Source organism: Amblyomma maculatum, chromosome 7 (assembly GCF_055883805.1).
Source record: "Amblyomma maculatum isolate TAMU_Amacu chromosome 7, ASM5588380v1, whole genome shotgun sequence".
In the NCBI taxonomy this organism is placed as follows: Eukaryota; Metazoa; Arthropoda; class Arachnida; order Ixodida; family Ixodidae; genus Amblyomma; species Amblyomma maculatum.
In genome coordinates this window covers 81,069,437-81,081,173 of record NC_139350.1, presented here as the reverse complement: position 1 = coordinate 81,081,173, position 11,737 = coordinate 81,069,437, and the positions used below count along the sequence as shown (strand labels likewise).

At 43.3% G+C, this 11,737-nt stretch overlaps 1 long non-coding RNA gene across 1 annotated transcript; it reads left to right on the top strand.

Annotated features, from left to right (window-relative positions):
* The first annotated feature begins 1,067 nt into the window (after window positions 1–1,067).
* Window positions 1,068–11,475, top strand: LOC146183738 (uncharacterized). The gene is made up of 3 exons (XR_014708795.1): window positions 1,068–1,160; window positions 9,371–9,484; window positions 11,285–11,475. It is a non-coding gene; the product is annotated as an uncharacterized LOC146183738 (long non-coding RNA).
* The last annotated feature ends 262 nt before the right edge of the window (window positions 11,476–11,737 follow it).

Genomic DNA, 11,737 nt, shown 5'->3' with positions numbered 1-11,737 from the left:
CTCACGACAAGCGGAATACAGTGCCTACATGCGGTAAGTTTGAAAAGTTGTGCTTAGAGGCACGCCATGGGCACGCCGCGCGGGCTCATCTTGAACAGCGTGCTTTCGAACGGTGCGTAGTTTTTTTTTATTGCTTGAGGTTTGGCGAACGCGTACTAAATAATTTGAAATTGTTATTGAATTTTTCTTATAGTAGGGTTCCGTATGCTTGCATAACCTGCACAGAAATAAAAATTTTTTGCAGTTGCTAACAGGCTCTTTAAAATCGAAACCAGAACATATAGAAGTTCAGTATTCATTATTCGGTACATGCAAGAATAATACACCTGTTGTAGTTAATATTTACTAACGTCAGAAGTAATGCAAGACCAGAGTACGCAGATTAGCATAGAAATATACAAACTCGGCAACTTAGGCCTCTTTTTCAAGCGCGCCAACGGCCGGGATGGAGCTTGTCTCACTGCTCGACAGATGACGCATCATGTTAAAATGGTTGGTTGGTTGGTTTGTGGGGTTTAACGTCCCAAAGCGACTCAGGCTATGAGAGACGCCGTAGTGGAGGACTCCGGAAATTTCGACCACCTGGGGTTCTTTAACGTGCACTGACATCGCACAGCACACGGGCGCCTTGCAGCTTTTCGACTCTCTTCTGCGAAAATTGTGCACGCCACCGAGAGCAGTTTTTTCTCGATTTCGAGAAATCTAGGCAAGTACCGATGTTGAATCACTTATCAGATAACGTAGACTATATTTTGCTACTTTGTGAACGTTATTTCAGCTCGAATGGGTTAGTAGATTTTGCATAGCAATTTTTTAAATCCCAGCCCCCAAATATTCAAGACCCTGTAGATGCACGGCATTTCGTCTGCACGTTATTCCATGCTGGGGGCACTGAAAAGTTCTTAGTTATGAAATGTTGGTGTGCGTTTTGAAAAGCATTTAAAGCGCACAACTAAATTAGATAAGGTTTTCTTTTTCGTAATGTGCTTGCGTTCGCCGCTAGGAGTCTCAACAGCGCTTAGTAAAATGGCCGCGTCCATGCTGCTTGCGTTATAGCTTGCGTTATAGCTTGCGTTATAACTTGCGTTACGTATCAAAACATGAAGGAAAGATTAATGAAAGCATCGCAAAGAGTTGTGAAGACGTCAGCCTTGCTAAAGGTAATTAAGCTCTATGTAATAGCAACTCATGCACTGTGTGTTATAGCCACACAATTGTTCGTTACCGGCCTTGGCTGATTTCAAGGCTCGGCAGGGCAGCTGTAGTCTGGTGCGTGGGGAGGCGGACGAATGCTGTTTTTACTTCAACATTATGTACCAGAGGCTGTTTAAGAAATAGTGGAAAGTGAGCAGTTGACTGTAAAGGTTTCTCGCGATGTGAAGGCTTTGATTTTCAGCACACGGCCATTAATATCAAACGTCAGGCAAGACCATTTACGTCGAGCATTGATGTTTCAGTAACAAGTGTGCTATGGCTCTGCTGTCTGTATGTTACTTAACGCTGGAGGCTATGCGGACATGAACGTCCAGCATTTAGTTGGGCTACGCATCACAGCGAAACAGTATATTACCATTGCAGCTGATGAAATGGCCCGAATGCGACCATCTAGACAACCTCGTATTGAGAGCAATGGAAAGCGGTACGCCTAAGAGTGCTGCGACAATTATAGGCATACGTCGTACTAATACCGCAATCTAAAGCTCCCCAACCATTGTGGCACTCAGCATTTGTGGTCTTTGATCTATTGCGCTGAGCCAGTAGGTAAACGACAAATCACCCAACCAAGGTATCGCGGAGAGTTTCAGACTTTAATGATACTACTATTTCCTGTTTGAATTCCGTTTTTCTGTTTCATTGACCAAGCCAAAATGCAGGTGATCCATGCTTAAGGCCCCGCGACCCATTCAGTTCTCAGCAGCAGATGAGATTTGTAGTCGGGTACCGAGATAGGGGTGTGCAGATTGTCCGGTTCCGCTAAAAACGTCCTCGGAAAGAAGGTTCCCGGAATAAATGTTCCCCGGAACAAACGCCCCCCAAAAAAAGGTCCTTTTTTTTTTTTTTTTGCGAAATAGGGGAAAATATCCCCAAACGAGTGCAATCAAAGTAACGTATCGTAATCTCAGTCTTTCGCCTGCCCTGGAGATTGGCTTCTCTGGGATTAAATGCTCGGAAAATGGGTGTTTTGCCTAACAGTGTGAAAAACGACCGCAAGCGAGCCTTTACATGATGAATTAACAAGAGGACACTAGTATCGCCCCTGTTTGCTTATTTGACCTTGCATCTCTTTTTGTGATTTTAGCTTGAACCTGATTTGAATTTTTTGTGTATGTTTCTCTGCGTGTTTTCTTGTTCCACATGCTGCAGAAGCTCATTGTGCTATAAAGGCATAGACTATGATTATACATGTCGAGTTGCAATAATCAGTGCGGATGCGCCTCATATCAGCATACATTATTGCAACAAAAAGATTATGGCAACGAGTAGTGGTAGCATGGTGTTTTATGGCTTGACCTGCACTACATTATCGTGGCATGATCTGGTGCTGACCAGTAGCCTCGTCTTTGTCTTGTTTGCGCGCTGACCACCAGCTTTGGTGGCGGAAGCGGGGAAGGGCGTTTCAGGGTGGTCATCCCGATTTCCCTAGTAAAGCACGGTTAACCCTCATCACTGAAAGATCTGTGAGGGTGCTTCAGTAACGCTTTCTACTGTGGGCGGTTACTCAAGGCTACTAATCAGGCAATCACAGGACCCAGATACTATACAATGCTTACATCTACTATCAACAGTTATTAACGTCAGCGCAGAATGCAACAAAAGGTTCATTTTTTTGCGAAGTGAAATTTGGAAGGTTATATTCTGTGGGCAAAATTCGTCCTTGGGGATGTTTTCTCTTAGGAGTTGCTTCATAAGGGGCCCTTTCATCCAGGTATGGTTTTTCTGGCACCGAATTTTCCGGGGACGTTTTTACCTACACCAGCAGATTACCTTGCACACATGATATCTGTATGTACAATAGAACAGTTTATCTTAAATCTCCCTGTCACATCATGCTTCATGGTGTTAATGTAATCCAACATATATTTGGTCTATATTTTTAAACTGCCAATAATTTAATGTGACATGAAAGTGGCTTGGTTTGGTTTGGATTACGAGTTTAGCTTCCCTAAGAGGAGGACTCCGAAAATTTGACCACCTGGAGTTCTTGAATGCGTACACATATTGCATAGTACACAAGCGCCTTATGCTTAACTTCGAGCGAAGTGCAGCAGGATGAACATTTTGCTCATATCAAACAGAAAATTAAGTTTTCAATGCTTCGCATATCTTAGGCATCTGAAAAACACACAGCAACTACGGCTGTGATAATGAAACTATGGATGTTTCTACTGCCTAAGAAGTGGGGCTGAGATGCTGTCTGCTTCCTTGTGATTCGATTGATCATGCATTAAGTACCCACACTCAGACTGTGTTACAAATCGGTATTCACCTAACCAAGCAATCGTTGCCCTTCCTTGATACATTCGCAATGGGATGCTGAGGCCAAATTGAAGTTTTAAGATTTCTGGCTGCCCTTGAGCCTGTCAAACGCATGTTTGACAACAAAGTCCTTTATTCAACACAGGCCACTTTATTCGGGCAGGCCACAAGCTACATTGGGGTCTAGTGTCTGGGCAACTGTGCGCAGGGCAGTAGGCTCAAGGAAAGAGGGTGTTGGACTGCTTTTGAAAGAAGGCATATCATACTCTGTATGCTATATGTAAAGTGTGTTGAAACAGTGTCTGGTGGAAGGTTTATCTGCAAGAATGATGTTGGTACCATCTCTACAGTTCAAAATCCTGAAGTGACCTGTCTTTCTCCTCTGCATGATTACATTCCTTAGCACGTTTAGAAATGAAATTCTAATGGCTGACTAGTAACCTCAACCTTTTGAGTACAGAGTGGAGCAATGAAAAAGAAAATACATTTTCATTTTATGCTCAGCTTTAGCCTTAAAAGCTCGTCATGCCTATTTGTATTCAGGGAACTTTGTATTCAGGGAACTTGTATTCAGGGAAGTTTTGTTCTAGGCTTGGCTTTTCGAATAACTATTTCCAAACGCCTGATACCAACCCGCATATATGCGTTACATGATCTGTGAAACCATAAATTAGACCTGTGTGCCTTGCCATTGCTACAAGTTGCTTGGAATAAGGGCACCATGGAACATTTGTTTAAGAGAGCAGATGACACTTGTTGTGGCACACCTACTCTAGTACTGACTTTTATAATAATGTAATGGGAAGAAATACGTTCACAAAAGAGTATTGAAGATATATACAGAGAGAGAGAGACGGCCAAGGAGCCAAGCAATGAGGGCTCATTCCTTGAATACAGTTTGTCTTCCCCATCAACCACATAGCAGCATTGAGCCTCATCCTCTTTCTGCAAGCCTAAGGCCGTGACTATATATTATTGTTATTAGCTTAAAAATAGCATCACTGTAAGTGTTGCTGAACATCATTTGGTAATCTTTGCTTTTAACTGATCTGGGCAACGCATGTACAACAGGTAACCAGAAAAGCAATGCAAGTGTTTCTTAGAGATTCTTGAGGAATTCAAAATTTTTGAACATGGAAATGTAGTTTAGTTTCTGCATGCCAAAAGTGACAACACATGCTATAAATTGAGATTCAGCTTGTCGGAGACATACTGACGTAGATGTATATCGGTTTACCGTCCCCTCCCACACAGGCGCAGTGGCCACAATTGCACTCACCCGTCAATGCGCGTGCGCAGGAGGGGCCCAGCAAACCGGTATACGTCTACGTCAGTACGTCTCCGGCAAGCTAAATCACTAATGATTCAAAGAAAAGCTGTGCATTTTCCTTACAACGGTTATTAGTGCATGTGCACCACCTGGTGCATTTTCACAACCTGCAGGTATTTATACTCTGGATAATCTATGAGGCTTAACATACCAAAGTGACTCGGGCTATGAAGGATGTTATAGGGGAGTGCTGTGGACATTTCGCCCACCTAGCATTCTGTAATGTGCACTGAATCACACAGTGCGAGTGCACCATGTGTTTCACCTTCGTTCAGGGGTGGCAGTGCTTCTATAGGTACTCTGTTCTGCTTCAAACTGCTTTCCCTGTTGCATCCTGCTTCAAACCCGAAATTAGGCCTAAGACTGCTCCATACTAGCTGCCTGAATATTTTACCTTGAAATTTAGCAGAATGTGGCTTTTTGTCACACGGTAGGTCACTGTATTGCCTACTAAAAATGCGATCTGATTCAGACTGATTTAATTCATCAGGCCAGTGGCATGTTGCGAGTGGTGCATCGGTGCTACCCAGGCCGCCATTGTCGAAACGATGGAAGTGCAGCGGTGGCAGAGGTCTAATGCATATTGTGTGGGGCCAAAAACATGTTAAGTTTCTGTGAACTAGAGAAGCATGCAGCATGATAAGTGTTTATTTGCAACTAAATTGAAACGAACCACAAGTAATTGGAGGCGAAAAAAATGCTCTGTGAACGTTGCATAGCACATCTACCCAGCCTTTTCAGTCGCTGATGGCGAGCAAAGCAGACACTGCAAAGTGCTGCGAGTTAGGAAATTTCTCCAGCTACAAAGAACTAAATTACTTGTTTCATGGCTTTCGCTATGAAAACAAGCAGGTACTACGCCATGGAGCCTTTTTGTCAATAACAAGCATGTCAAGCCTATTTCAAACAAAAGGATACTTTAAGTATTATGGGGATGATGCACCAAAGTTGCCAGTCACTAGAACCTTTCTCTAGGGTGTGGGAAATCTGTACAGGGCCTGTCGCCAACATGTTAAGATTGAAGAAGCTCTAGCATCACTCAAGCAAAAATATGAGCCAGTGGCAAAAGGCAGTGAAGCAGCTAAATGATGGAAAAACTAACCTTTAGTGCTGTCTGTCCCCCTTAAGGCACTGCTGGCTATTGCTCAGAATCTGTCAGCGCAGGCATAGCATCAAAAATGGCATGCACAGGATAAAGAGTGGAAATGTCTTGTTTATTGGTGTGAGTTTCAATCTAGTGACGATGCTTGAGTGTATCCAAGTGGTAGACCTTGTTCAAATTGATCAGTTGAAGAGAGGAAGCAGTTTTTAGTCAAACTGGGCATTCACTTATAAAGCAAGCATTCCTTTTTATGCCAGTCTGTGCCAAATTGGTGCGTATAGATCAGCCAATTTATTTTAAACGTGTACATGTTTAGCCTTCATCTTGTCTGTGATGCATGCATAGTAATCTTTAGTAGGCAAAGCATTGAAGGTTGAATAAAAAGGAGTAATCTTTTTTTGTATGTCAGGAATGGGCAGTCACAATTATTAATGTCTCTAGAAACATGTTACAAAACATGATTAGGATGCTGCAAAACTGACTTTTAATTTCTGTAAATTGGTGCTACCACTGCTCCCTGGATCCCTGCGCAGCTCCAAAATACGCGAGCCTGTTTCCACTTGAGCACTGCAGTGGCTCGGGCTGGGCCAGCACATGAGTCGTTTCACTGGGCCTGGGCCGGTCCTGCGAATCAGGCTTGTGCCTGTACATAAGAGGGTTGATGTCTATTTTGATCCATAGTTGGAAAGTGAAGTACACTTGGGGCATTATAGCAATGAGATGAATGAAATAAAGCCATGCTTCCTGCTTTAAAAAATATTAAGATGTTTGACTTAATACACCGTCCCGGTGGCTCAGTGGTTAGAGCGCTCGATTGCTAGGCCACGGTGCCCGGGTTTGATACTGGCTGCAGCAGACCAGTTTCGATTGAACTGGCAAGCACGATAGATGTGTACTGCGTGGTTGTTGGTATATCTATGATAGCCATGTACAGGCAAGAACGGTGGTTGCTATATTGCGAGCCTTCCGCGGATCTTCTTTCATTTGTACATACCATAATCTTCTTCTTTCTTTTGTACATACCATCGTCATCGTCCCGCGGCGCCGGCTCCAGCACACGCCTGGGTTCACCATCAGATTAAAACGCTGACACAGCGTACCTTGCCTTGCCGTCACGACTTTGGCGTCTCGACCTGGCCTTCTTTAACATAAACTCTTCTTTAACAGCTTTAACAAAATCTGCGCATCTTGACTAGTGTCGTCCTTATTGCCACTGCAAGCAACCTAAATTCCACGGCAGTTTTCCTGTCCGTAGAGCTGCATTGTTACTACACAAAGTATATATTATGTCCCTGACTTTTGCAAGCGGTGTGTTCTTCAATTTAGGAGGAGCTTTCAATTAATGCAAGAAAACAATGGTAGAAAAAAATTAGCTGGAGTTTAGCTCTAGTCAAATCTGGTAGGTTGCGTAGGCAAGGCCGACACATCTTTTTTTCCCTCTTCTTCTTCTCCAAAGGTCAACGGTCAAACGTGGCTACTGGCCGGGTTCCTGCAACGGGCTGAAACCTGGCGTAGTATTGCTTACGCAATAAAAGCGCTTTAACCTACCTGAGGATATAATTCTTTTAAGATTAAGATTTTGAAAAAGCATTTGATAAAGTGGCTTTAAACATATTTTATGCAAACTCTCCCACTTGAACTGAAAGTTATTCTTGTTGCATTGGTAAAAGCATTTGGCACACACGCTTGAAACTGCTTCAGTGTGAGAATGCGAAAGCATAGCCATTTCTGTGGCTGCAATCTCGCTACAACTGTTTTAAATTCGTTGAAGTTCCTTCTTATAAAGTGCTGTACAACAAATCACTGATATTTGGATCTTTTCGCTACAAAACGACAGATTCCAGTCCAACTATGTGTGGCCTGATAACACATAGGTGCATTCGAGGCTTCACTCATGTTTATATCGTGCAGTGCTTCAGTGCGTGAAGGCCGGTCACATAACCCACCGCCTCAGCACATCCACCGCATTCCCCGATTGCATTCAGTGATTATTGCTGCAGTATCAGTATGCATCCCATAAGTTATACACAAGAATAGAAAACTGGGCAAGTTGGTATGGATTCATCTTGTTGTGGCACCACAGGGACGAGGACAGATACGAAGAAACACACCACACGCGTTCGCTAGGTACCGCTCCGACATGCTTGAGCCAACTACCCTTTGTGGCTGGCCTATGTGTCGCATGCCTGCTTAGTGCGCAGAGGGCTGGGGTTTAAACCTTAATGCCAAGCAATTAAATTGAATTAACTTTATTTTTCAGTGGTACCACTTGCCTCATTTATGTTTGTTCTATAGTGTGCTGATAACATTAACTTTCGCATTAAGGGTTTTCAGAAGCTGCCAGCAATTTGTTTTGGCTACCATGAGTCTTCAATGTTCCCTGTAATGTGTAGTGTATCGCAAGGCACGGTCTTATCAAATGTCTTGAAGCCAAAGGATTTGTGCCCCGCCGGGGTGGCGCAGTGGTTAAGGTGCTCGACCACTGTTCCCAAGGACGCGGGATCGAATCCCGGCCTCGGCGGCCGCTTTTCGATGGAGGCGAAAAGCAAGGCGCCCGTGTACTGTGCGATGTCAGTGCACGTTAAAGAACCCCAGGTGGTCGAAATTTCCGGAGTCCTCCACTACGGCATCTCTCATACCCTGAGTCGCTTTGGGACGTTAAACCCCACAAACCAACCAACAAACCAACCAACCAAAGGATTTGTCTGAACCGCAAAGTGGAGCAGTCAGGCTATCGTCGAAGGCCAAATGACATTTAAAATTCTAGGAAATCATTTATCACAGCAAAAAACTGTCTCATCGCATTTCACGGCTGTTTAGTTTTTAATGGTGCCATGACTGATTGATTTTGCACTCGAGATAAAAATCCTTGGCTTCAAGACTTTTGACCAAGACTGTGTAGTTATGAACAGTTTTAATTTCTAACCTGTGTTAAGTCTTCCATATGGCAGCATCATCTAATGGAGCAACATTAGAAGTGCCTAATCCCATCTACAAAACAACTTAACACTAATTGAAAATTGCTGTTCTAACTTGACGTCCTTGAATGCTAATAATACCCCTGTCCCACGGCCAGTTTCAACGTCCATTGAGTCGATGGAGATCGAACTCAATGGGGATCGGCCACTGCCTCACAGCAGTTTGAAGATTATTGAACTTGGTCAGCATTGACTCAATAGTTTGCGAATGACCATTGGAATGCCAAGGAATATTGAGAGCAGCCTTGTACCCACCCAATGAACATCTTCTGGGTTAAACAGTTCATAAACTAGTTTTTCAGGAGTCAAAAGGATTGTTCGATCTATAGAATGGGCAGTGTTCAGATGTAAACACATTGTTCTAGGGTGTCTAGCTGCTGGTGTGTGGCTGTGTGGAATCCTGCAGTGTTCCGCTCATGTTCGCCCTTTATCGTGCTTTGCGACAACTGAGACCAAGAGGCTCACATGTGCTTCTAACAATAGCAACTACGAACACAATGAAGACCACCAAGCCGTGGCAGCATCCTGGGGCAAAAAGAATGCCACAATTGCACGTCATCGTTCCGTCGTCGCCTATGGGTTATGCAGTGCTGTGAGGTATTTGAATAACTTTCTATGAACAAACTTTCATTGAAAAATAGCTTTTAGTGTGATATCCACCCGTTGCACTTCATTTTTAATGGATGTTACCCGTGGCACTACCTGTTGGATCACACGCTCACTACTCAATTGTCATTGAAATATGCCGTGCGGCAGTGGTGCATATCGATGACCATCAAAAATTTCAATTGCCATTCACTCTATGGGCATTGAGATTGCCCATGTGACAGAGAGTGGAAGCAGGCTTAAACATTTTGGAACAGCTCAGGGAACAGTAATAAAGCCTATTTAGAGCAGGTTTGGAGCAATAAAATGAGAATTTGGAGCATTCATATTATATTTTAGAGCATGCTTCTAAGGTCAAACGCTTTCAATAATTGCAAGCTTTTGTTCCTGACACCAAAATACCCGATTTGATTCCTTTCTATTAAGTCTGACTGTTTTGACACGATAGGTTCAAACGTGGAGTTCACCACTTGATGTGCTCAAGCGCCACCCACCACTAGTTTGAAGTTGACATCAATGAAAAGCACATTTCAACTCTGTCTTGTGCATATCAGTTTAAACATGTACCTGTGCTGAAAAATTCCAGGGAACTGGTCAGCAGTGCCTTCAGGAAGGATAGACGACACTCAAGGATGGTAGTTTCCTCCTCCACATTCTTTTGCTTCATAGCCTTTTGCCAATGGCTCATCATATTTTCATCTGAGCGACTCCAGCGCTTCCTTAATTTAAACGCGTTGGCGATAGGCCCGTGTGGCTTTCGAACATTTTTGAGAACATGTGAAGTGAATGGCATTTTTGTGGCGAGACTCCTTTATGCTTCAAGTATGCTTTGGTCTGATGTAGGCTTCACACGCTTGTTACTAACAAAAAGGCACGATGGTGAAGTACCTGCTGGTTTTCACAGCTGAACCCGTAGAATTCGAGTTGTACTGTGTTGTCGAAAAACTTTACTAATGGCTCGAGATACCCGCCGTGACTGCTTTGCTCACTTCTCTCACCACTGACGATTCAAAACGTACCTATTGTGCTGCCTTTGTTTCGACTGAAGCGGCCCCTAGAGTGTGTACACGAAACTCACAGCATGCCACCGCCCCAGTGTGTTTCTCTGTCACTTAATCAAATTGCATCGAATCACATTTTTCTGAAGAAATATTATGATTTATAAATAACCCTCTGTGCAGCAAAAATCTGTGTTCTGCTAAATTTGATGGCAAAACATTGAGGCAGCTGGTCTGGAGCAGAATGGAGTAAATGGAGCAGCACTTCCACCTCTGGTATAGGAGAACACTAGTCCCATTTCATCGTCATCCTGCAAATTATAGCATATGCAGCCACTAACCATTTCCTTGGCTACCTAAAACACCATATATTCGTCCCACCTGTAGTAAATGTAGCTATTCATTTAACTTTGATAAAAAAAATAATCTTGAATATGCATGTGCGATTTTGGACTCCCGTCAAACTTTAGCCCTTGAAATTCATCCAGAATCATGCTTTTCATCTATGAAATCTCAAGCTGACTTTCCCTGCATTGAACTGCACCGAAAAAATGAAAGGGTTCAACGCTGCTGAACCAAATATGGAGCGAAAGCATTAGCTGCGGGTGACAGAGCATTCTTTTTGTTTACGGACACGGCACACAGCGACGAGCGGTTAGACCTGGCGTAGTATTGCTTTTGCAATCAAATACATTTTTTTCCTTTCACAATATTTTGCTGTTCTTCCCCAAATGCTTTCGTCATTCATGCCATATTGACCACACCTGACCATTTGAAGTGTTTTTTTGCCCAGACTGGAAAAGTGGAACAACCTGGCAACAAAGACATCAGTCACAATCGAACTAATACCTATGTGAGTCGACCCCTAATGCAATGTTTTCTGCAGGGCAAGAGCTACAAAGAAATAAAGGGTTATTGTTCATGAATATAAGTGACAGCAGAATTAACACCGCGTCCTGTTGCTCTTTTTTGCATGAACTAAAAGCACACACATAAAGAGTTTTGCTGGATGCATTGTTATTAGGACTATGCTGCGGCTTGGTCAGTCATGAAATGCATAAACAAAATGAAGGTTCGGTAGTGCACTGCTGCCTACCTTGACCTTGTTGGTCAACAAAGCCAGAACTTGTGTAAATAAATAATGCAACAACAAGCTGTGTTCCTTTGCTCCTTTATTTCACACCTCCAAAAAGGATAGAAAGCCTTGGAAACTCATAGTTGCAAGCAGCACCCTGGAAAGAAAGGC